A 25,261-nucleotide genomic window follows, 5' to 3' on the forward strand; every position below is an offset into this window, starting at 1 on the left:
AATTATGTTGAAAAATGTTAGTAGCAATGATGCGGGTTGGATCCGTAATATGAGGATTATCCTCATTGCTGCACAGAAGAATTATGTCTTTGATGCACCGCTAGGTGACAGACCTATTGCAGGAGTAGAGGCAGACGTTATGAACGTTTGGCTAGCTCAATATGATGACTACTTGATAGTTTAGTGCACCATGCTTAACGGCTTAGAATCGGGACCTCAAAGATGTTTTGAATGTCATGGACCATATGATATGTTCCAGGAGTTGAAGTTAATATTTCAAGCAAATACCCGAGTTGAGAGATATGAAGTCTCCAACAAAGTTCTATAGCTAAAAAGATGGAGGAGAATAGCTCAAGAAGTGAGCATGTACTCAGATTGTCTGGGTATTTCAATCGCTTGAATCAAGTGGGAGTGAATCTTCCAGATAAGATAGTGATTGATAGAATTCTCTAGTCACCATCACCAAGTTAGTAGAACTTCGTGATGAACTATGATATGCAAGGGATAAAGATTCCCAAGCTCTTCGTAATGCTGAAATCAACGAAGGTAGAAATCAAGAAAAATATCAAATGTTGATGGTAGACAAGACCACTAGTTTCAAGAAAAGGGCAAAGGGAAGAAGGGGAACTTCAAGAAGAACGGCAAGCAAGTTGCTGCTCAAGTGAAGAAGCCCAAGTCTGGTCCTAAGCCTGAGACTAAGTGCTTCTACTGCAAAGGGACTAGTCACTGGAAGCGGAACTGCCCCAAGTATTTGGCAGATAAGAAGGATGGCAAAGTGAAGAAAGGTATATTTGATATACAAATTATTGATGTGTATTTTACTAGTGTTCGTAGCAACCCCTCGGTATTTGATACTGGTTCAGTTGCTAAGAATAGTAACTCGAAACGGGAGTTGCAGAATGAACAGAGACTAGTTAAGGGTGAAGTGACGATGTGTGTTAGAAGTGGTTCCAAGATTGATATGATCATCATCGCACACTCCCTATACTTTCGGTATTAGTGTTGAACCTAAATAAGTGTTATTTGGTGTTTGCATTGAGCATGAATATGATTTGATCATGTTTATTGCAATACGATTATTCATTTAAGTAAGAGAATAAATTGTTGTTATGTTTACATGAATAAAGCCTTATATGGTTACACACCCAATGAAAATGGTTCATTGGATCTCGATCGTAGTGATACACATATTCATAATATTGAAACCAAAAGATGCAAAGTTAATAATGATAGTGCGGCTTATTTGTGGCGCTGCCATTTAGGTCATATTGGTGTAAAGCGCATGAAGAAAATCCATGTTGATGGGCTTTTGGAATCACTTGATTATGAATCAGTTGATGCTTGCGAACCATGCCTCATGGGCAAGATGACTAAGACTCCATTCTCCGGAACAATGGAGCGAGCAACAGACTTGTTGGAAATCATACATATTGATGTATGTGGTCCGATGAATATTGAGGCCCGCGGCAGGTATCATTATTTTCTGATCTTCACACATGATTTGAGCTGATATGAGTATATCTACTTGATGAAACACAAGTTTGAAACATTTGAAAAGTTCAAAGAATTTCAGAGCGAAGTGGAGAATCATCGTAACAAAAATAAAAGTTTCTACGATATGATCGCAGAAGTAAAATATTTGAGTTACGAGTTTGGCCTTTAGTTAAAAACAATGTGAAATAGTTTCACTACTCATGCCACCTGGAACACCACAGTGTAATGGTGTGTCCGAACGGCATAACCATACTTTATTAGATATGGTGCGATCTATGATGTCTCTTACCAATCTACCACTATCGTTTTGGGGTTATACATTAGAGACAACTGCATTCACGTTAAATAGGGCACCATCTAAATCCGTTGAGACGACACCGTATGAACTATGGTTTGGCAAGAAACCTAAGCTGTCGTTTCTTAAAGTTTGAGGTTGCAATGCTTATGTGAAAAGGTTTCAACCTGGTAAGCTCAAACCCAAATCGGAGAAGTGCGTCTTCATAGGATACCCAAAAGAAAATGTTGGGTACACCTTCTATCACAGATCCGAAGGCAAGATATTCGTTGCTTTGAATGGATCCTTTCTAGAGAAGGAGTTTCTCTCGAAAGAAGTGAGTGGGAGGAAAGTAGAACTTGATGAGGTAACTATACCTGCTCCCTTATTGGAAAGTAGTTCATCACAAAAATCTGTTCCTGTGACTACTACACCAATTAGTGAGGAAGCTAATGATGATGATCATGTAACTTCAGATCAAGTTACTACCGAACCTCGTAGGTAAACCAGAGTGAGATCCGCACCAGAGTGGTACGGTAATCCTGTTCTGGAGGTCATGTTACTTGACCATGACGAGCCTACGAACTATGAGGAAGCGATGATGAGCCCAGATTCCGCGAAATGGCTTGAGGCCATGAAATCTGAGATGAGATCCATGTATGAGAATAAAGTATGGACTTCGATTGACTTGCCCAAAGATTGGCGAGCCATTGAGATTAAATGGATCTTCAAGAGGAAAACGGACGCTGATAGTAGTGTTACTATCTACAAAGCTAGAATTGTCGCAAAAGGTTTTCGACAAGTTCAAGGTGTTGACTACGATGAGAGTTTCTCACTCGTATCTATGCTTAAGTCTGTCCGAATCATGTTAGCAATTACCACATTTTATGAAATCTGGCAAATGGATAAACAAAACTGCATTCCTTAATGGATTTATTAAAGAAGAGTTGCATATGATGCAACCAGAAGGTTTTTCAATCCTAAAGGTGCTAACAAAATATGCAAGCTCCAGCGATCCATCTATGGACTGGTGCAAGCATCTCGGAGTTGGAATATACGCTTTGATAAGTTGATCAAAGCATATAGTTTTATACAGACTTGCGGTGAAGCCTGTATTTACAAGAAAGTGAGTGGGAGCACTACGTCATTTCTGATAAGTATATGTGAATGACATATTGTTGATCGGAGATAATGTAGAATTATTTTGCAAAGCATAAAGGAGTGTTTGAAAGGAGTTTTTCAAAGAAAGACCTCGGTGAAGCTGCTTACATATTGAGCATCAAGATCTATAGAGATAGATCAAGATGCTTGATAAGTTTTTCAATGAGTACATACCTTGACAAGATTTTGAAGTAGTTCAAAATGGAACAGTCAAAGAAAGAGTTCTTGCCTGTGTTACAAGGTGTGAAACTGAGTAAGACTCAAAGCCCGACCATGGCAGAAGATAGAAAGAGAATGAAACTCATTCCCTATGCCTTGGCCATAGGTTCTATAAAGTATGCCATGATGTGTACCAGACCTATTGTATACCCTGCCTTGAGTTTGGCAAGGGAGTACAATAGTGATCTAGGAGTAGATCACTGGACATTGGTCAAAATTATCCTTAGTGGAATAAGGATATGTTTCTCGATTATGGAGGTGACAAAAGGTTCATCGTAAAGGGTTACGTCGATGCAAGTTTTGACACTGATCCAGATGACTCAAAAATCTCAATCTGGATACATATTTAAAGTGGGGGCAATTAGCTAGAGTAGCTCCGTGCAGAGCATTGTTGACATAGAAATTTGCAAAATACTTACGGATCTGAATGTGGTAGACCGGTTGACTAAACTTCTCTCACAAGCAAAACATGATCACACCTTAGTACTCTTTGGGTGTTAATCACATAGAGATGTGAACTAGATTATTGACTCTAGTAAACCCTTTGGGTGTTGGTCACATGTCGATGTGAACTATAGGTATTAATCACATGGTGATGTGAACTATTGGTGTTAAATCACATGGACATGTGAACTAGATTATTGAATCTAGTGCAAGTGGGAGACTGAAGGAAATATGCCCTAGAGGCAATAATAAAGTTATTATTTTATTTCCTTATATCATGATAAATGTTTATTATTCATGCTAGAATTGTATTATCCGGAAACATGATACTTGTGTGAATACATAGACAAACTAAGCGTCACTAGTATGCCTCTACTTGACTGGCTCGTTAATCAAAGATGGTTATGTTTCCTAACCATAGACATGTGTTGTCATTTGATTAACGGGATCACATCATTAGGAGAATGATGTGATTGACTTGACCCATTCCGTTAGCATAGCACTTGATCGTTTAGTATGTTGCTATTGCTTTCTTCATGACTTATACATGTTCCTATGACTATGAGATTACGCAACTCCCGTTTGCCGGAGGAACACTTTGTGTGCCACCAAACGTCACAACATAACTGGGTGATTATAAAGGTGCTCTACATGTGTCTCCGAAGGTACTTGTTGGGTTGGCGTATTTCGAGATTAGGATTTGTCACTCCGATTGTCGGAGAGGTATCTCTGGGCCCTCTCGGTAATGCACATCACTTAAAGCCTTGCAAGCATTGCAACTAATGAGTTAGTTGCGAGAGATGTATTACGGAACGAGTAAAGAGACTTGCCGGTAACGAGATTGAACTAGGTATTGAGATACCAACGATCGAATCTCGGGCAAGTAACATACCGATGACAAAGGGAACAACGTATGTTGTTATGCGGTTTGACCGATAAAGATCTTCGTAGAATATGCGGGAGCCAATATGAGCATCCAGGTTCCGCTATTGGTTATTGACCGGAGACGTGTCTCGGTCATGTCTACATAGTTCTCGAACCCGTAGGGTCCGCACGCTTAAAGTTCGTTGACGATCATAATAAGAGTTTTTGTGTTTTGATGTACCGAAGGTTGTTCGGAGTCCTGGATGAGATTGGGGACAGGACGAGGAGTCTCTAAATGGTCGAGACATAAAGATTGATATATTGGATGACTATGTTTGGACATCGGAAGGGTTCCGAGTGGTTCAGGCATTTTTCCGGAGTACCGGGAGGTTACCGGAACCCCCCGGGAGAAGTTATGGGCCTTATGGGCCATAAGAAGGAAGCACACCAGCCCACAAGGGGCTGGTGCGCCCCCTTTGGGCAGGAGGCCGAATTGGATAAGGTTTGGGGGGTGCGGCCCCCCTTTCCTTCTCTCCTACTCCTCCTTCCCTTCCTCTCCTACTCCAACTAGGGAAGGGAGGAATCCTACTCCCGGTGGGAGTAGGACTCCTCCAGGGCGCGCCATAGGGGCCGGCCCTCTCCCCCTCCTCCACTCCTTTATATACAGGGGTGGGGGCACCCCATAGACACACAAGTTGATCTTCGTGATCGTTCCTTAGCCGTGTGCGGTGCCCCCTTCCACCATATTCACCTCGGTCATATCGTAGCGGAGCTTAGGCGAAGCCCTGCATCGGTAGAACATCATCACCGTCATCACGCCGTCGTGCTAACGAAACTCTCCCTCAACACTTTGCTGGATCGGAGCTCGAGGGACGTCACCGAGTTGAACGTGTGCAGAACTCGGAGGTGCCGTACGTTCGGTACTTGGATCGGTCGGGTCGGGAAGACGTACGACTACTTCCTCTACGTTGTGTCAATGCTTCCGTTGTCGGTCTACGAGGGTACATAGACTACACTCTCCCCTCTCATTGCTATGCATCACCATGATCTTGCGTGTGCGTAGGAATTTTTTTGAAATTACTACGTTCCCCAACACTTGCGCCGCCGCTTTGACTGCTTCTCGAGGGAACAAGCCTTCGGTGCATCCTTCCGTTCCTCGTCATCGTCTTCTTTTGGTGTGTCCACCATGTATACGTCATATGATGAGGTGGACGTCCAGCGCCCTGTGGGCGGTGGTTCCTCTTCGCCTCCCGCATCGTCGTCCATACCGTCGATGTCTTCATAGTCGAAGTCGAGCATGTCGGTTGAGTCATCGACAGTGGCTATTAGGTGGGTGGTGGGTGGGCGTCAAATTCTTCATCGTCCGCATCCCACTCCTGTTGGCCATAATCCGGCCAGGGCTCTCCTGACAAAGAGAGAGTCCTTAGTGAATTCAGAATGTCTCCGAAGGGCGAGTGCTAAAAGATATCCACGGTGGTGAATTCCATGATCGGCGCCCAATCGGATTCGATTGGCAGGGGCGCGGATGGCTCGGAGTCAGAAAAAGAGTCCGGCATCTTGGAGTCACGGGCTGCGCAGAGGGTTAGGCAGGTGTTCGGCTTGATCTCCGTTGAGACTGCAGCCCCTGAGGCGGTGTCTAACCACCCATCCTCGATTGGCGCAGTTGGCTCCGAGCTAAGGGTCGGAGCTGATGCGGGCACGGCCTCTGTGGTACTGTTCGGTGGCAGAGCTAGGTCATACCCATCGCGACAGTGTGGCGCGCCCGGCTGTGGCTCGAATCCGTCAAAGATCAAGTCTCCGCGGATGTCGGCCGTGTAGTTCAAACTTCCAAATCTGACCTGATGGCCAGGGGCGTAGCTTTCAATCTGCTCCAGATGGCCAAGCGAATTAGCCCGCAATGCAAAGCCGCCGAATACGAAGATCTGTCTGGGGAGAAAATTCTCACCCTGGACCGCATCGCTATCGATGATAGTAGGAGCCATCAAGCCTAACGGCGACGACACAGAGGAACTCTCAATGAAAGCACCATTGTCGGTGTCAAAACCAGCGGATCTCAGGTAGGGGGTCCCGAACTGTGCGTCTAGGCCGGATGGTAACAGGAGGCAGGGGACACGGTGTTTTACCCAGGTTCGGGCCCTCTTGATGGAGGTAAAACCCTACGTCCTGCTTGATTAATATTGATGATATGGGTAGTACAAGAGTAGATCTACCACGAGATCAGAGAGGCTAAACCCTAGAAGCTAGCCTATGGTATGATTGTGTGTTGTGATTGTTGTCCTACGGACTAAAACCCTTCGGTTTATATAGACACCGGAGAGGGTTAGGGTTACACAATGTCGGTTACAAAGGAGGAAATATCCATACACGTATTGCCTATCTTGCCTTCCACGCCAAGTAGAGTCCCATCCGGACACGAGACGAAGTCTTCAATCTTTGTATCTTCATAGTCTAACAGTCCGGCCAATGGAGATAGTCCGGCTGTCCGGAGACCCCCTAATCCAGGACTCCCTCTGTGAGCATCATTGAAATCATCATGCCTAGCTAGGGGCGTCAAACGATAGCGCTTGTTGGGAGGCAACCTAATTTTATTTTCATTCCTTACTTTTTGTTCCTGTTTAGAAATAAATAATTTATCTAGCCTCTGTTTAGATGTGGTTTTATGTGTTTTAATTAGTGTTTGTGCCAAGTAGAACCGTTGGGAAGACTTGGGAAAAGTCTTGTTGATCTTGCCGTAAAAAACAGAAACTTTAGCGCTCACGAGAATTGCTGCCATTTTTATTTGGAGAGTGCTATTTAGTTAATTCTTTTTGCAGATGATTAATAGATAAATTCCTCACTTCCAGAATTTTAGTTTAGAATTTTTGGGATTCCAGATCTTGCGCTAGCTACATATTACTATAGACTGTTCTGTTTTTTACAGATTCTGTTTTTCGTGTGTTGTTTGCTTATTTTGATGAATCTATGGATAGTAAAATAGTTTATAATCCATATAGAAGTTGGAATACAGTAGGTTTAACACTAATATAAATAAAGAATGAGTTAATTACAGTACCTTGAAGTGGTCTTTTGTTTTCTTTCGCTAACGGAGCTCACGAGATTTTCTACTTTAAGTTTTGTGTTGTGAAGTTGTCAAGTTTTGGGTAAAGATTTGATGGATTATGGAATAAGGAGTGGCAAGAGCCTAAGCTTGGGGATGCCCGAGGCACCCCAAGGTAATATTCAAGGATAGCCAAGAGCCTAATGATGACCCACAAGTATAGGGGATCTATCGTAGTCCTTTCGATAAGTAAGAGTGTCGAACCCAACGAGGAGCAGAAGGAAATGATAAGCGGTTTTCAGCAAGGTATTCTCTGCAAGTACTGAAATAAGTGGTAACAGATAGTTTTGTGACGGGATAAATTGTAACGAGCAACAAGTAAAAAAAGTAAATAAAGTGCATCAAGGTGGCCCAATCCTTTTTGTAGCAAAGGACAAGCTGGAACAAACTCTTATAAAAGGAAAAGCGCTCCCAAGGACACATGGGAATATCGTCAAGCTAGTTTTCATCACGTTCATATGATTCGCGTTCGATACTTTGATAATTTGATATGTGGGAGGAACGGTGCTTGGGGGCTGTGCTTACTTGAACAAGCATCCCACTTATGATTAACCTCTATTGCAAGCATCCGCAACTACAACAAAAGTATTAAGGTAAACCTAACCATAGCATGAAACATATGGATCCAAATCAGCCCCTTACGAAGCAATGCATAAACTAAGGTTTAAGCTTCTGTCACTCTAGCAACCCATCATCTACTTATTACTTCCCAATGCCTTCCTCTAGGCCCAAATAATGGTGAAGTGTTATGTAGTCGACTTTCACATAACACCACTAGAGGCTAGACAACATACAACTTATCAAAATATCAAACGAATACCAAATTCACATGACTACTAATAGCAAGACTTCTCCCTTGTCCACAGGAACAAACGTAATTACTCACAAAGAATATTCATGTTCATAATTAGAGGGGTAATAATATGCATATAGGATCTGAACATATGATCTTCCACCAAATAAACCAACTAGCATCAACTACAAGGAGTAATCAACACTAGTAGCAACCTACTAGCACCAATCCCGGACTTTGAGACAAGAATTGGATACAAGAGATGAACTAGGGTTTGGAGATGAGATGGTTCTGGTGAAGTTGATGGAGATTTCCCACTCCCGATGAGAGGAGCGTTGGTGATGACGATGGTGATGATTTCCCCCTCCCGGAGGGAAGTATCCCCGGCAGAACAGCTCTGTCGGAGCTCTAGATTGGATCCGCCAAGGTTCCGCCTCATGGCGGCAGAGTCTCGTCCCGAAAAGTTCCTCTTTATTTTTTCTCATCGAAAGACTTCATATAGGAGAAGATGGACGTCGGAGAGCCACCAGGGGGCCCATGAGGTAGGGGGCGCGCCCTAGGGGGGCGCCCCCCACCCTCGTGAGCAGGGTGTGGGCCCCCTGGCCTTCATCTTTGGCGAGGATTTTTCTTTATTTATTTTAAGATGTTCCGTGGAGTTTCAGGACTTTTGGAGGTGCGCAGAATAGGTCTCTAATATTTGCTCCTATTCCAGCTGCCGGCATTCTCCCTTCTTATGTAAACCTTGTAAAATAAGAGAGAATAGCCATAAGTATTGTGACATAAAGTGAAATAACAGTCCATAATTCAATAAATATCGATATAAAAGCATGATGCAAAATGGACGTATCAACTCCCCCAAGCTTAGACCTCGCTTGTCCTCAAGCGAAAAGCCGATAACAATAAATATGTCATCATGTTTAGAGGTAGAGGCGTTGATAAAAATAATAATACGGACATGAAGGCATCATGATTATTCTCATAACAGCAACATATATAGATTTTGTCATATGATTACTTATGTTCAAGTGATGATCTATTCACAATGCAAAGTATAAATCTTAAACCTTATTGGGCTCCAACAAACTATAATCTCAGTCATTGAAGCAATTGCAATTTATCATAACATTGGAAAGAGTCTATGTCAAAGCTAAAAGGCAAGTCCACATACTCAATTATCATTTAGTCCTCCATAATTGCTAACACTCACGCAATACTTGTGGTTACGGAGTTTTAATCAGACAGAGAAAGATAGGAGCTTATAGTTTTGCCCCACAACCTTTTACCTCAAGGGTAATGTCAACAATAATGGTTCATGCTCCCCTACATCCAATTAGATATATCTATATATATATATATCATGTTCTTTCCAACATGCTGAGCTTGCCAAAGGATAAAATGAAAAAGAAAAGGTGAAGATCACCATGACTCTTGCATAAGGTAGAAGATAATAATAAAGGATAGGCCCTTCGCAGAGGGAAGCAGAGGTTGCCATGCGCTTTTATGGTTGGATGCACAAAATCTCAATGCGAAAGAACGTCACTTTATATTTCCCCTTGTGATATGAACCTTTATTATGCAGTCCATCGCTTTTATTACTTCCACATCACAAGATCGTATAAAGCTTATTTCTCCCACACCAATCAATCATACATATTTAGAGCAATTTTTATTGCTTTGCACCGATGACAACTTACTTGAAGGATCTTACTCAATCCATAGGTAGATATGGTGGACTCTCATGGCAAAACTGGTTTAAGGGTATTTGGAAGCACAAGTAGTATTTCTACTTGGTGCTGAGAATTTGGCTAGCATGATGGGGAAAGGCAAGCTCAACAAGTTAGAGGATCCATGACAACATACTTTATCTCAGATATAAGAAAGACATAACTCATTACGTTGTCTTCCTTGTCCAACATCAACTCTTTAGCATGTCATATTTTAATGAATGCTCCCAATCATAAAAGATGTCAATGATAATATATCTATATGTGAAACCTCTATTTCCTTATTACTTCCTATTAATTGCAACGATGACCAAAGCTATGTCTGCCAACTCCCAACAACTTTTAATCATCATACTCTTTCTATGTGAAGTCATTACTCTCAATAAGATCAATATGTACTCTTTGTTTCTTTTTATTCTTTTTCTCTTTTCTTTTATTCATCCAAGATCATGGCAAAATAATCAAGCCCTTGACTCAACACTAATATTTATTATATATAGCTCACGGACTCGATTACAAAGAGAGATCATAAAGCAAAACTCAAAACTAGATCATGCCATAAACTTTATTCTACTAGATCAAGATACTACTAATAGGATCGAACTAAGAAAACGGTAAAGATAGGAGTTGTGATTGTGATACGATACCGGGGAACCTCCCCCAAGCTTGGCAGTTGCCAAGGGGAGTGCCCATACCCATGTGATTATATCTCCTTGGTTGGTGAAGAAGGTGGAGTTGTTGTTGATGATGCAGGCTTGTCATCCATCTTCCAAGGCATAGGTTCACCATCATAGAAGGATGATCGAGTCTCCGGAATCCTCGAATCTGCAGCCAAACTCATTCTTTTGAATCTATATTCATACTCACAGTTTTGGTTTTCCAGGTCATAGATTTGGGCTTGGAGGTGCTCGATCTTCTCATATAGCTTGAAGATGGCCTCCTCGGTGTTCTTGGCATCCGGCTTGTAGTTGTTAGTGAACTCCGCGAGCATCGTGTGCCTAGCGTTGATTCCATGCTCCACCATCCCCTGACACTTGAAAACTTGTTGCTCCACTGCTTCGAGCCTCGTCTCCACGCTTCTGGTTCCCTTTGGTCCCTCAACATCGCAGATGTGCAACAACCCATCACGCATCTCAATGGTTTGAGGGTGTCGCAGCACCTCCGCGAGGTAAGGGTTGATGAACTTCTCGAAGAACTTGTCCTTGGAAGCACTTGGGGACGTCATGATAATCTAGATCTGTCAGAAAAACAGCTCAAAACAAGAACAGAGAATAATTGCGTGATACGGGAGTCAAAACCTTCGGGAGAATATATAATGAATTTTTACCGACCAAAATATGTATCGTGCAAGAAAACGGAGTCCGGAAGGCACACGAGGTGCTCACGAGGTAGTGGGGCGCGCCCACCACCCTCGTGTCCTTCCCGGACTGCTACTTATTTTTCTATTTTTCTAAATATTCCAAAACGGAGAAATATTGCCTTAAAAATTGTTTTGGAGTCGGTTTGCTTACCGTACCACATACCTATTCCTTTTTGGAGTCTGGAACATTTCGGAAAGTGTCCCTTATGTATTCCTCTGGGGTTACGATTTCAATAATATTGGTTTCAACATTTATGGGATTACCTGAGATATAATGTTTGATTCTTTGACCGTTTACCACCTTCGGATTTGTGCCCTCGAAGTTGTTGATTTTTATGGCACCGGAACGATAGACCTCTTCGATAACATAGGGGCCTTCCCATTTAGAGAGAAGTTTGCCTGCAAAAAATCTTAAACGAGAGTTGTATAGCAATACATAATCACCTACATTAAACTCACGCTTTTGTATCCTTTTGTCGTGCCACCTTTTGACTTTTTCTTTAAACAACTTGGCATTTTCATAAGCTTGGGTTCTCCATTCATCAAGTGAGCTAATATCAAATAACCTCTTCTCGCTGGCAAGTTTAAAATCATAGTTGAGCTCTTTAATAGCCCAATATGCCTTATGTTCTAGTTCGAGAGGTAAGTGACATGCTTTTCCATAAACCATTTTATACGGAGACATACCCATAGGATTTTTATATGCAGTTCTATAAGCCCATAATGCATCATCCAGTTTCTTAGACCAATTCTTTCTAGACCTATTAATAGTCTTTTGCAAAATTAATTTGAGCTCTCTATTGCTCAACTCTACTTGACCACTAGACTGAGGGTGATAAGGAGATGCAATTCTATGATTAACATCATACTTAGCAAGCATTTTACGGAAAGCGCCATGAATAAAGTGTGAACCACCATCAGTCATTAAATATCTAGGGACTCCAAACCTCGGAAAAATAACTTCTTTAAGCATTTTAATAGAAGTGTTATGATCAGCACTACTAGTTGGAATAGCTTCTACCCACTTAGTAACATAATCAACAGCAACTAGAATATGTGTGTATCCATTAGAGGCAGGAAAAGGTCCAATATAATCAAAGCCCCAAACATCAAATGGTTCAATAACAAGAGAATAATTCATAGGCATTTCTTGACGTCTACTAATATTACCAATTCTTTGACATTCATCATAAGACAAGACAAACTTACGGGCATCCTTGAAGAGAGTAGGCCAATAAAAACCAGATTGCAATACCTTATGTGCAGTTCTATCTCCAGCGTGGTGTCCTCCATAAGCCTCGGAATGACATTGCATAGGATTTGTTCTTGTTCATGCTCAGGTACACAACGTCTAATAACACCATCTACTCCTTCTTTATAAAGATGTGGGTCATCCCAAAAGTAATGTCTTAAATCATAGAAAAACTTTTTCTTTTGTTGGTATGTGAGGCTAGGTGGTATAAATTTAGCAACAATATAATTAGCATAATCAGCATACCATGGAGTACTACGAGAAGTACTTATAACATTCAATTTTTCATCAGGAAAGTTATCATTAATAGGTAGTGGGTCATCAAGAATATTCTCTAACCTAGACAAGTTGTCTGCAACGGGGTTCTCAGCTCCCTTTCTATCAATAATATGCAAATCAAATTCTTGTAGCAAGAGAACCCATCTAATAAGTCTAGGTTTAGCATCTTTCTTTTCCATAAGGTATTTAATAGCAGCATGATCAGTGTGAATAGTTACTTTAGAATCAACAATATAAGGTCTGAACTTATCACAAGCAAATACAACTGCTAAAAGCTCTTTTTCAGTAGTAGCATAATTTCTTTGAGCATTGTCTAGAGTCTTACTAGCATAATAAATAACATTTAATTTCTTATCAACTCTTTGCCCTAGAACAGCACCTACAGCATAATCACTAGCATCACACATAATTTCAAAGGGTAAATTCCAATCAGGTGGCTGAACAACAGGTGCAGAGACTAATGCTTTCTTAAGTATTTCAAATGCTTCTACACAATCATCATCAAAGACAAATGGTATATCTTTTTGCAATAAATTAGTCAGAGGCCGAGAAATTTTTGAGAAGTCCTTAATGAACCTCCTATAAAATCCGGCGTGACCAAGGAAACTTCTTATACCTTTGATGTCGTTGGGACATGGCAACTTCTCAATAGCATCAACCTTGGCTTTATCAACTTCAATACCTCTTTCTGAAACTTTGTGCCCCAAGACAATACCTTCATTAACCATAAAGTGGCACTTTTCCCAATTCAAGACAAGATTAGTTTCTTCACATCTCTGCAAAACTCGATCAAGATTGCTCAAGCAATCATCAAAAGAGGAACCATAGACGGAAAATTCATCCATGAAAACCTCACAAATCTTTTCACAAAAGTCAGAGAATATAGCCATCATGCATCTTTGAAACGTAGGAGGTGCATTACATAAACCAAAAGGCATACGTCTATAAGCAAATGTACCAAAAGGGTTGAAAGTGCAACTATCCCTAGGTGGTTTTGGTAATTCATAACAACATATAGCTCATTGAGCTAATACTATTCCAAGATGATTATTTCAGGAAAGCTCAATGATTGGCATGGCATGGATGTGAAAGTGGAACCCTCAAAATGCTAAGGACAAAGGATTGGCTCAAGCTCAAAAGCTCAAGACTCTTCATTTTATACTTTAGTGATCCAAGATCACATTGAGTCTTTAGGAAAAGCCAATACTATTAAGGAGGGATGAGGTGTTGCTTAATGAGCCTCTTGCTTCATGTGCTTAGTGATATGCTCCAAAACCCTCAACTACTTTCCCATATCCACATATGACCTAAACCCTAATCCAAACTCGGTCCTACCGATTCTTCCTATCCGGCGCCACCGAGTTTCACTTGTCATTAGACACTGCCAAACCCTAGCAATTCGGTCCTACCGATAGGGATCTCGGTCTCACCGAGATGGGGTTGCAAACTCTCTGTTTCCCTTTCGTAACTTTTCGGTCCCACCGAAAGAGCGAATCGGTCCCACCGAGATTGTAATGTAAACTCAGTGTTTCCCTTTGTAACTTTTCGGTCTCACCGAGTTCCACTCGGTCTCACCGAAAGAGCAAATCGGTCCCACCGAGTTTGCCTGACCAACTCTCTGGTTAGCTAATTACCAAATTCGGTCTCACCGAGTTTGTGTAATCGGTCTCACCGAGATTACGTTATGCCCAAACCCTAACCATATCAGTCCTACCGAGTTGCATGTCAGTCCCACCGAAAATCACTAACGGTCACTAGGTTTACATTTTTGGTCCGACCGAGTTTATTGATTCGGTCCCACCGAGATTGGAAAACTGTGTAACGGTTGGATTTTGTGTGGAGGCTATATATACCCCTCCACCTCCTTCTCATTCAGTGTGAGAGCCATCAGAACACACACACCATTCCAACTCATATGTTCTGAGAAAGAACCACCTACTCATGTGTTGAGACCAAGACATTCCATTCCTACCATATGAATCTTGATCTCTAGCCTTCCCAAGATGCTTTCCACTCAAATCTTCTTTCAACCAAATCCAAATCCTATGAGAGAGAGTTGAGTGTTGGGGAGACTATCATTTGAAGCACAAGAGCAAGGAGTTCATTACCTACACACCATTTGTTACTTCTTGGAGAGTGGTGTCTCCTAGATTGGCTAGGTGTCACTTGGGAGCCTCCGACAAGATTGTGGAGTTGAACCAAGGAGTTTGTAAGGGCAAGGAGATCGCCTACTTCGTGAAGATCTACCGCTAGTGAGGCAAGTCCTGTGTGGGCGATGGCCATGGTGGGATAGGCAAGGTTGCTTCTTCGTGGACCCTTTGTGGGTGGTTGCTTCTTCGTGGACCCTTCGTGGGTGGAGCCCTGTGTGGACTCGCGCAACCGTTACCCTTGGGTGGAGCCCTGTGTGGACTCGCACAACCGTTACCCTTCGTGGGTTGAAGTCTCCATCAACGTGGATGTAGGATAGCACCACCTATCCGAACCACGGGAAAAACATCCGTGTCTCCAATAGCGTTTGAATTCTCCAAACCCTTCCCTTTACATTCTTGCAAATTGCATGCTTTACTTTCCGCTGCCTATATACTCTTTGCATGCTTGCTTGAATTATGTGATGATTGCTTGACTTGTCCTAAATTAGATAAAATCTGCCAAGAACTAAAATTGGGAAAAGGTTAAGTTTTTATTTGGTCAAGTAGTCTAATCACCCCCCCTCTAGACATATTTTCGATCCTACAAGTGGTATCAGAGCTTTGGTCTCCATTTGCTTGATCTCCATAGCTTTTGGTGGTCATAGCCTTGGTTTCACAACCTAGGAGAGTATGGCGTCTAGCGAGGGAAGTTATCACCGTAGAGGTCCTTACTTTGATGGTACTAACTTTACTAGTTGGAAGCATAAAATGAAAATGCATATTCTTGGACATAACCCCGCCGTTTGGGCTATTGTGTGTGTTGGTTTGCAAGGTGACTTCTTTGATGGGAGAGAACCGAACCGTGAAGCTACCGCGGATGAGTTGAAGATGTTTCAATACAATGCTCAAGCTTGTGATATTCTCTTCAACAGATTGTGCCCCGAAGAATTCAATAAAATCAGTCGCCTTGAGAATGCAAAGGAAATTTGGGACACTTTGATTGATATGCACGAAGGTACCGACTCTGTCAAGGAATCCAATTTGGATGTGCTTCAAAGCCAACTTGACAAGTTCAAGATGAAGGATGGTGAAGGTGTCGCTGAAATGTACTCTAGGCTTGCTCTCATCAAAAATGAGATTGCCGGCTTAGGAAGCGAAGAGATGACCGATAGATTCATCATCAAGAAGATTCTAAGAGCCTTGGATGGAAAATATGATACCGTCTGCACATTGATCCAAATGATGCCCAATTACAAAGATCTCAAGCCAACGGAGGTGATTGGAAGAATTGTTGCTCATGAGATGTCACTTAAGGATAAAGAGGAACTTCACAACAAATCAAGTGGTGCCTATAAAGCCTCATGTGAAGCCCCTACATCATCAAGTGAGAAACAAGACTTCAATGAAGAATTGAGCTTAATGGTGAAGAACTTCAACAAGTTCTACAAGAGTAGAAGCAAAGATAGAAGCTCCAAGTCAAGGTCCTACAATGACAAAAGATCTTCTAGTCGAGAGCGAAACTGCTACAATTGCGGAAGACCCGGACACTATTCCAATGAGTGTACGGCTCCCTACAAGAGAAGAGAAGATTCTCCAAAAAGAAGAAGCAAAGGATCACCACCAAGAGAGAGAAGGAGTAGAGATGATCGTTATGAACGAAGATACTCACGGAGAAGCAAGGATTCGGAAAGGAAGGAAAAATCATCAAAGAGCTACACAAGACGAAGACATCAAGCTCATGTTGGTGAATGGGTATCCGGCTCCGACTCCGACAGCCACTCCGAGAGAAGTTATTACTCCGGCTCCGAAGATACTCAAGATGAAGGTGTTGCCGGTCTAGCACTTGTGTCAACCAACTCCTACGACATATTTGACTCACCAAATGAAGGAATTGGAAGATGCTTCATGGCCAAAGGTCCTAAGGTAACACACCCCGAGTATGTTGATTTCAATAGTGATGATGATGACTTGTTAGGTGATGATTTGCTTGGTGACAACTCTAGTGATGAATACTATGATGAAATGTCAATTAAACATGCTAATCAAGATAAAACGAATGACAATGATAAGGAGAAGATTGAGGCCCTAACTAAAGAACTAAACACTCTTAAGTTAGCTCATGAAACCATCTTCGAAGATCATCGAGAACTTTTAAGAGCTCATGAGAAATTACGCTTTGAAAAGCTCAATCTTGAGCAAGAGCATGAGTTCTTAAAAGCAATCAATGATGATCTCCGCAAGAAAAGTTCTTCTTACATTGCCAAGCGTTTACTCTTATCCACTTACATGCCTCAAGTCAAGTCTAACAAGAAAGATTCTTCCTCTAGTAGTAACAATGATCATGCTAAATCCAATATTGTTGCTTCTAGTAGTTCTCTTGATTCCACTAATGATTCTCTTAGCCAAGTTACACTTGAGCAAGAAAATAGCTTATTGAAGGGAATTATAGAGAAAGGAGTGTACAAAAGCCTTGCCGGGAGTAAGCAATTCGAGGAAATTATGCGCAAGCAAGGAATGCACCGGAAGAATCAAGGTGTTGATTTTGAACGAAAGTTCAATGCCAATGGAGTTGAGTGGGAAGAAGATCAATACCCCAATACAAAGTTTGTCCCTCAACAAGAGATGTATACTTCTTTCAAGGGGACACAAGCTCAAGATGATCTTCCACCACAAGATTACGAGCAAAAAGGCAAGGACGAGTTTCAAGAGGAAATTGATGCATTTGAAGAAGCTCCTAAGACCTTAGTCAAGTGGATTCCCAAGACTACTTCAAGTTCCACTTCATCAAGTACAACTACAACTCCAAGGATTCCCATCAAGATGATGTGGTCCAAAAGAAGAAGAACTAGAGAGTTCTTGAGGGTGACTCCGCCAACATACTTCACTCTTATCATTTTGGCAAGAACAAGTGCAATCAACTTCCACATCTTGCACTAGTTCAAGGAGTCACAAACCCTCTTGTTGGTAAGACAAGGGACAAGGTAACCTAAAAGTTTTCATGGACATCATCTTTTGTGTGCATCACTCTATGTCTATGGATATCCTTGTTTGTTCCTTGTGGGACTAACCCATGTAGGTATTGAAAGTGCAATTCACTCAAATGGATAGCTCCAAGTGATCTACATCAACATTGAGCATCCACATCTTCAACATCTACATGAAGTCATCATCGACAAAACCCAAGGTTAGTTCATCCCTCTTAGGGGGGATATCACATCTAGGGGGAGCTTTACTCTAAGACTTGAGCTAAAGAAACTCTAAAGATGTGAACACAACAATGCTTTATGTAAAAGTGGTAACCCCACTTGAGCTTAAACGATGAGTATAACCTATGATCAAGTGCTCTCACTTGACTCCTAAGTCAATATACTCATATATAGATGACCTTGTCATCACAAATTGCTTGATAGATGCTAGAATTGGTTGTGCATGTCTTGCCACATATTTCATTTGCCATCTTATTGTGTGAGCATGTTGGTTGCATATTTTACTCATTCGAGGACATCCACTTGTTGTTTTGATTGTTTGGTTTTATCTTCTTTTGCCAAGTGGATGGACAAGAATGCCTAAGAACCTCCTCTAGCTATCTATTCTTTTCTCGTCTCAAACTCTATTCATGCTGCATCACAAAATTTGATCAAGTCAGATTCGAACCACTCTGTGTGAGGAGCGCTCGGAGTCCCCGATTCGTCATAGACTTAAACTTCCAAAACCTCTTTATGATTCTCGGTCTGACCGATACTCCACTTTCGGTCCTACCGAGATCATTAAGTTGATCTAAGTTTTCGATCTCGGTGCAACCGATTTGAACCTTTCGGTCACACCGAGTTTCAGTAACTGCACGCAGTTATGAATCTCGGTGCCACCGAGTCGTTCCACTCGGTCACACCGACAGGGTCGGGCTATATATAGTCACAGGCAAAATTTGGAAATTCCTCCGAACCCCTTCACCCGCGCGATAGCCTGCTCTGCCCTCGAGGTCTCCGGATCGTCTTCTCGCCGCCAGCAGCCTCCAGTCGCTGGTCTCCGTCGCCGTCAACGGGAATTCTGCCCCGCCGTTGCGGCCGTAGCAAGTCCCCGCCGAACTAGGGTATGGACTTGATCTTTGTGCTATTCCTCAATCTGATTCCTAGCACATTGTGATCATATTGATTCTTGCCACGTTTGAGAAACTTCTATCCAGTCAAAACGCCCGTAGATTAGGTTTGATTCGAAAATTCTAGGTTTAGGTTTCCGCCGAAACCATCTCGGACCCACCGAGTTGAAAAACTCGGTCCCACCGATTTGGCTTATGCCATTGCACAAGTGAGACTCGGTCTGACCGAGAATTACTTATTGGTGTGACCGATTTTTGAACTCAGTGAAACCCTAGCAGTCTCGGTGACACCGAACTGTGACTCGGTCCTACCGAGTTCACTAGTTTAGGTTCCAAAACTGCTTTGGTATCACCGAGTTTGAAAATCGGTAGATCCGAGATGATTTCAGTGGGAAACTAAAACTAAGTTTTTGGATCATTCTTTTGCAAAAATCTCTGCATTTTGTGATGCTCATCTTTTCTATCTCATCTATAATCTATTCACAGGGTCAGCAGTCAGTTTGCAGCATGTCAGACCAGAGTGATAGCCAGAATCTATCAGAGCAGCAAGTAGTGATGAGTGAGGGCACTAGTCCCTCAAGTTCTTCTGATGAAGGCAGCAGGAGCACTCCTAGCAACTTGCCAAAGGCTGCCACGAGACAAAGGAAGAAGAAAACTTCAGACTCTGAAGATGAGGACTATGTGGTAGAGGAAGAGGCCACTTCAAGAGAATTGAGCCAGCTCAAGGCACTAAGCCAGGTCTTAAAATCAAAAGGCCAGCAGGCAGGCAGCCCATGTCAAAGGCTAGAGCCTCAACTGAGAAGCCCACTCCCCAAGAGCCAGTTGCAGCTGAGGGCAAGAAAAGGAAGGAGAGGGTGAAGAAGACCGTGGCTAGAGTGCTTGGCAAAGCTTCCATCATGGAAGAGGAAGAGGAAGAAGAGGCAGCTGCACCAGCGCCCAAGGCACCCAAGCTAATGGGTGATGCCATAAGGTCAGGGGCTACTGCATCTAAGCCCAAAGTTGCCTCCAAGCCAAAACCAAAGAGGAATAAGAGGAGCATTCCTGCAGCTGAGAAGAACAAGGCCCCAGTGCCTGAGACTGTTGCTGAGGATGAGGAGGAGAATGTCCTGAGAAAGCTAAAGCCCAAGATCCCAGACCACAACGACGCTCATCCTGTGGCTGAGGACATGAAGCTCAGGAGAGATTCAGGGCTGAGGAAATGGAGAGAAGCAGACCCATATGCTTCAAGGAGAAGGACTGCCGTGGACTATAGGTTTCACACCGAGGAGCAGCAGGATTCCTATGAGACTGTGCTGTTAGATAAGAAGCCCATTGTTTTTGATATGCGTTGGGTTGATTGGACATACATCAAGGAAAATGAGGAGCACTATCCTGGAGTGCAAGACAGCTTCGTAGCTTGTGGAGTAGCTGACTTTGTTGGGCAGAAGCTCACAAAGTGGAACGAGGAGCTTATCATGCAGTTCTACTCCACGGCTCACTTTTATCCAGATGGGAGGATCACATGGATGTCTGAGGATACAAGGTACCAATCTACAGTGGCAGAGTGGGCACAGATCATTAATGCCCCAGAGGAGCAAGATGAAGACTTGGATATCTATGCCAACAAGAAGATGGACCACAACTCCATTTCCAATATGTACAAGGAAATTCCCAATGAAGCTCTTGACACCTTCAAGTTTGGCTCTGTGCATTACCTTCTGTCAGGACTACCTACGATCAATTGGATACTAAGGCACACCTTACTGCCCAAGTCTGGAGATCACAAGATGATCAAAGGCCATGCTATCAACTTGCTACATGTGTTTGATGTGCCTCAGAAGTTCAAGGTGATGAGCCTCATAGTGGAAACTATTAAGAGGACTGCAGCAGATCAAAAGAGGAGCTGCGGATATGCCCCTCAAATTCAGGAGCTCATCAACTCCAAGATGGGCACGGGCATATATCTGTTGGACAAGGAACACCTGCCCATCCGTCCAGATTTCGAGGACAATGAAGTCGTCATGACTGAGAACGAGCCATCATCTGCCCAAGCATTTGCAAAGAAGGAGAAGGCGAGGAAGGAGAACGCTGCCAAGATGCCTACCCAAGAGGAGGCATCTGAATACTTCTTGAAGACCAAACAAGAGCAGCTTGGTTACTTGATTACATCCATGCTGAGGATTGAGCAAAGTCTGGCCACCCTCACTCAGAATCAGCAGAGCCTAGAGAGAATCATGGAACAGAAGTTCTATGACCTGGATGTCAAGGTAACGGAAGTTCAGTCTGCAGTGGAGCAGCTCCAGGAGGACATGCAGGAGAGGAGAGGCAGGACTACCACTTATACCTTTGCCAGAGTGCCACGAGGCCCGAGGTCATCTGCCGTGCCAGTTGCTGACACCAGAGCCACCACTTCAGCACCAGCTACAGCCTCAGTTCCACCAGCTCCAGCATCTACTTCAGCTCCAACTTCAGCGACTACTTCAGCATCTACCGAAGCCTTCGTCCTTGGAGTGATCCGGACTCCACCACCACCTGAAGATCAAGCCTGAGCGTCGATTTAGCACTATGCATCTTCTAGGAACTTTTTGGTAACTTGTTGCCAAAGGGGGAGAAGATGTATAGATCATAGGCTTCGAGAGAGAGAGAGTGTTGCTTTTTCTCTCTTGCTTTATTTGGTGGTTTTTCGAACTTGTTTGCTTTTGAGTGTTTGAGATACTACGTTATTATTCATGAGACATTGATGATCACGTGTTTGATCATAAGCTACACTTAATGCTTGCTTAATGCTATTATCTTATCTATCCTGTGATCATTCATTATTCTTGGTGATGAGTGCATGTATTTCATTCTTATCATTTTGAGCGCTCCACCAAGATGTATGTGACATGGAAGAGTAACCCATGACTCTAACTCTTTGTGCATTTGCAGTCCAAAGCAAATCTTAAATATGCACAAATTTAGGGGGAGCTCTTACTTATCACATACTTCTCAAAGCGACGATATATTTCATGCTTATTATCTTTTGTCGAAGCTTTGATCTATATGTTGTCATCAATTACCAAAAAGGGGGAGATTGAAAGTGCAACTATCCCTAGGTGGTTTTGGTAATTCATAACAACATATAGCTCATTGAGCTAATACTATTCCAAGATGATTATTTCAAGAAAGCTCAATGATTGGCATGGCATGGATGTGAAAGTGGAACCCTCAAAATGCTAAGGACAAAGGATTGGCTCAAGCTCAAAAGCTCAAGACTCTTCATTTTATACTTTAGTGATCCAAGATCACATTGAGTCTTTAGGAAAAGCCAATAGTATTAAGGAGGGATGAGGTGTTGCTTAATGAGCCTCTTGCTTCATGTGCTTAGTGATATGCTCCAAAACCCTCAACTACTTTCCCATATCCACATATGACCTAAACTCTAAGCCAAACTCGGTCCTACCGATTCTTCCTATCCGGCGCCACCGAGTTTCACTTGTCATTAGCCACTGCCAAACCCTAGCAATTCGGTTCTACCGATAAGGATCTCGGTCCCACCGAGATGGGGTTGCAAACTCTCTGTTTCCCTTTCGTAACTTTTCGGTCCCACCGAAAGAGCGAATCGGTCCCACCGAGATTGCAATGTAAACTCAGTGTTTCCCCTTTGTAACTTTTCGGTCTCACCGAGTTCCACTCGGTCTCACCGAAAGAGCAAATCGGTGCTCCCACCGAGTTTGCCTGACCAACTCTCTGGTTAGCTCATTACCAAATTCGGTCTCACCGAGTTTGTGTAATCGGTCTCACCGAGATTACGTTATGCCCAAACCCTAACCATATCGGTCCTACCGAGTTGCATGTCAGTCCCACCGAAAATCACTAACGGTCACTAGGTTTACATTTTCGGTCCGACCGAGTTTTGATTCGGTCCCACCGAGATTGGAAAACTGTGTAACGGTTGGATTTTGTGTGGAGGCTATATATACCCCTCCACCTCCTTCTCATTCAGTAGAGAGAGCCATCAGAACACACACCATTCCAACTCATATGTTCTGAGAGAGAACCACCTACTCATGTGTTGAGACCAAGACATTCCATTCCTACCATATGAATCTTGATCTCTAGCCTTCCCAAGTTGCTTTCCACTCAAATCTTCTTTCAACCAAATCCAAATCCTATGAGAGAGAGTTGAGTGTTGGGGAGACTATCATTTGAAGCACAAGAGCAAGGAGTTCATTACCTACACACCATTTGTTACTTCTTGGAGAGTGGTGTCTCCTAGATTGGCTAGGTGTCACTTGGGAGCCTCCGACAAGAGTGTGGAGTTGAACCAAGGAGTTTGTAAGGGCAAGGAGATCGGCCTACTTCGTGAAGATCTACCGCTAGTGAGGCAAGTCCTGTGTGGGCGATGGCCATGGTGGGATAGGCAAGGTTGCTTCTTCGTGGACCCTTTGTGGGTGGTTGCTTCTTCGTGGACCCTTCGTGGGTGGAGCCCTGTGTGGACTCGCGCAACCGTTACCCTTGGGTGGAGCCCTGTGTGGACTCACGCAACCGTTACCCTTCGTGGGTTGAAGTCTCCATCAACGTGGATGTAGGATAGCACCACCTATCCGAACCACGGGAAAAACATCCGTGTCTCCAATAGCGTTTGAATTCTCCAAACCCTTCCCTTTACATTCTTGCAAATTGCATGCTTTACTTTCCGCTGCCTATATACTCTTTGCATGCTTGCTTGAATTATGTGATGATTGCTTGACTTGTCCTAAATTAGCTAAAATCTGCCAAGAACTAAAATTGGGAAAAGGTTAAGTTTTTATTTGGTCAAGTAGTCTAATCACCCCCCCTCTAGACATACTTTCGATCCCACAAGGGCATATAAAAGTAGTCTTTGATTGATCTCTAGCCGACACAGGTATTTGAGAGAAACCAGAATAACCATCTAGAAAGCAATAGTGTGTATGTTTGCATAATCCTTCTAGCATTTGATCAATAAAAGGTAAGGGGTAATGATCTTTCTTAGTAGCTTTATTTAATTTGCGGAAATCAATTACCATCCTATAACCTGTGATAATTCTTTGTGGAATCAATTCATCTTTATCATTAGGAACAACAGTAATACCTCCCTTCTTAGGGACACAATGGACATGACTTACCCATTCACTATCAGCAACGGGATAGATTATACCTGCCTCCAGAAGCTTTAGTATTTCTTTTCTTACCACTTCTTTCATTTTAGGATTCAGACGTCGTTGAGGATCATGAACTGGTTTGGCATCTGCTTCCAAATTTATTTTATGTTGACATAGAGTGGGACTAATGCCCTTAAGATCATCAAGAGTATATCCAATAGCAGCACGATGCTTCTTCAGAGTTTTCAATAATCTTTCTTCTTCATGCTCTGAAAGGTTAGCACTAATAATAACAGGATATATCTTTTTTTCATCAAGATAAGCATATTTAAGATTATCAGGCAAAGGTTTAAGCTCAAACACGGGATCACCCTTGGTTGGAGGTGGATCCCCTAAAATTTCAACAGGCAAATTGTGTTGCAGAATAGGTTCCTGTTTAAAGAATACTTCATCTATTTCCCTTCTTTCATTCATGAACATATCATTTTCATGGTCTAGCAAATAGTGTTCTAAAGGATCACTAGGAGGTACGACAATAGAAGCAAGACCAATAATTTCATCCTTACTAGGTAATTCTTCCTTATGATGTTGTTTACTAAATTTAGAGAAATTAAACTCATGAACCATATCATCCAAGCCAACAGTAACAACATTCTTTGTGCAATCTATGGTAGCATTGACAGTATTTAAGAAGGGTCTATCGAATATAATGGGACAAAAGCTATCTTGTGGGGAACCAAGAACAAGAAAATCAGCAGGATATTTAGTTTTCCCACACAAGACTTCAACATCTCTAACAATTCCAATTGGTGAAATAGTATCTCTATTGGCAAGTTTAATTGTGACATCAATACCTTCTAACTTAGCAGGTGCAATTTCATTCTTAATTACTTCGTATAAAGTATGCGGTATAACACTAGCAATAGCACCCATATCACATAAGCCATGATAACAATGATCTCCTATTTTAACAGAAATAATAGGCACGCCT

Source organism: Triticum urartu, chromosome 2, assembly GCF_003073215.2.
Source record: "Triticum urartu cultivar G1812 chromosome 2, Tu2.1, whole genome shotgun sequence".
Classification (NCBI taxonomy): domain Eukaryota; kingdom Viridiplantae; phylum Streptophyta; class Magnoliopsida; order Poales; family Poaceae; genus Triticum; species Triticum urartu.